Genomic DNA, 2,365 nt, shown 5'->3' with positions numbered 1-2,365 from the left:
ATTTAACTTATATGCAGAGTACATCATGAGAAACACTGGGCTGGAGGAAATACAAGCTGGAATCAAGATTGCTGGGTGAAATATCAATAACCTCAGATAAGCAGATGACACCACCCTTATGGCAGAAAGTGAGGAGGAACTAAAGAGCCTCTTGATGAAAGTGAAAGAGGAGAGTGAAAAATTTTGCTTTAGCTCAACATTCAGAAAACTAAGATCGTGGCATCCAGTCCCATCACTTCACGGGAAATAGATGGGGAAACAGTGGAAACAGTGTCAGACTTTATTTTTCTGGGCTCCAAAATCACTGCAGATCATGATTGCAGCCATAAAATTAAAAGACGCTTACTCCTTGGGAGGAAAATTATAACCAACCTAGACAGCATATTAAAAAGCAGAGACATTACTTTGCCAACAAAGGTCTGTCTAGTCAAGGCAATGGTTTTTCCAGTGGTCATATATGGATGTGAGAGTTGAACTGTAAAGAAAGCTGAGCGCTGAAGTATTGATGTTTTGGAACTGTGGTGTTTGAGAAGACTCTTGAGAGTCCCTTGGATCACAAAGAGATCCAACCAGTCCATCCTAAAGGAGATCAGTCCTGGGTTTTCATTGGAAGAACTGATTTTGAAGCTGAAACTCCAATACTTTGGCAATCTGATGTGAAGAGCTGACTCATTGGAAAAGACCCTGATGCTGGGAAAGATTGAGGGCAGGAGGAGAAGGGGACGACAGAGGATGAGATGGTTGGATGGCATCACTGACTCTATGGACATGGGTTTGGGTGGACTCCAGGAGTTGGTGATGGATAGGGAGGCCTGAAGTACTGAGGTTCATGGGGTCACAAAGAGTCGGACACTACTGAGTGACTGAACTAAATTGAACTGATACTAAAATTGGAATGATACAGAGAAGATTAGTCTGGCCCTTGCACAAGGATGGCATGCAAATTCACGAAGTGCTCCTTACTGTTCAGGATGGGGGAACACATGGGCACCTATGGCTGATTAATGTTGATGTATGGCAAAAAACCCCACAATATTGTAAAGTAATTAGCCTCCAATTAAAATAAATAAATTGATTTAAAATGTCATGTATGAAATGAGATGCCAGTCCAGGTTCAATGCACGATGCTGGATGCTTGGGGCTGGTGCACTGGGACGACCCAGAGGGATGGTATGGGGAGGGAGGAGGGAGGAGGGTTCAGGATGGGGAACACATGTATAATTTTTTTAAATTAAAATTGAAAAAAAAAATAAAGAGTCTTAAAACAAAATAAACCATAGCATAGGTTTGTTAGAGAGTTTAGCCTTTTATGCAACATTTAAACAAAAGAAAACCTCCACAATTGACCCAGGGTAGTAAGAGGAAAGTGAAATTCTAACTTAATTAAAAATTAAATATCTAATAAAAACACACTTTTGGACTTTCTGTGAAGATATGTTCACCTTCTATCAAGATTTGCAGCCTGCCAAGCAGCCTTCTACAGATTGCATGATCAAAACAAATGATTCTCTTTTATTTGACAAATAGAGGACATTGAGGGAATGGACAGGACTAAGCCTCATCTTTAAACAGGAAGGATGCTTGTAGCTCACCTCCCATGCAGATTCAAGGCCAGTGGGTCTCACCATGGGACCCAGGGCCTCCCCTGAACCAGTGTTTCCCCTGCCTGATGTTTAAAAAATAAAATGTTTAAATCTGCTTAGACTAAAAGGGAAAAGAAAGATAAAGCAGACAGCAGAACATGGTCTGATAATTTCTATTTTGGGAAGCATTGACATTATTAATAGTATTAATATTACAAATCATTTCTCAAAGAAATGAAGGTTTTCTTTTTTTCCTACTTGTATGAATTTGTGAGTAAATAACTGATTTCAAACAGTTCTGGGTTTCAGTGGATCACTGTTTCCAGCATATTCGTATACAGTGTGTGCCCCTCATGGCTAATAGAGTAGAGTCATTACTTCCCCCCCCAGAATTCATACCAAATGCTTCTAGTGAAGAAGATGCATAGCACTTAGCATCCGTCTTTCTCCTCAGATCCCAAGTTTCACAGTACTAGTTTTTATTCACATAATAGAACAAGTTCTGCAAAAATTAACCTGAAGACCTTGAAAAGCGTTGTAAATAAGTCTGCTCTCTTGTATGTATCAGTAACTCATCCGAGAATTCTGCAGACTAAATGTCATTTCTACGTGCAATTCAACAAAACAGGACAATGAGCAGTGTGAAGGGTGAGGTCTCAATGCCCAACTCAAATCGTGGACTGTGCATTTGGAGGCCCTGACATACACAAGAAACTCTATTGATGCTCTATTTAAATCTGTTTCTATGTCTATCCTCAAAACATACCAGCCTTCTGATTCCA

At 40.1% G+C, this 2,365-nt stretch overlaps 1 non-coding gene across 1 annotated transcript; it reads left to right on the top strand.

Annotated features, from left to right (window-relative positions):
• The first annotated feature begins 859 nt into the window (after positions 1 to 859).
• On the top strand, positions 860 to 967 carry LOC147366556 (U6 spliceosomal RNA). The gene has a single exon (XR_015132237.1). It is a non-coding gene; the product is annotated as a U6 spliceosomal RNA (small nuclear RNA).
• Positions 968 to 2,365: the final 1,398 nt, after the last annotated feature.

This window comes from Bos grunniens, chromosome 8, assembly GCF_055505025.1.
Source record: "Bos grunniens cultivar Pamir isolate PY7600 chromosome 8, Bosgru_T2T1.0, whole genome shotgun sequence".
Taxonomy (NCBI): Eukaryota; Metazoa; Chordata; class Mammalia; order Artiodactyla; family Bovidae; genus Bos; species Bos grunniens.
This window is presented reverse-complemented; position numbering and strand designations above follow the sequence as displayed.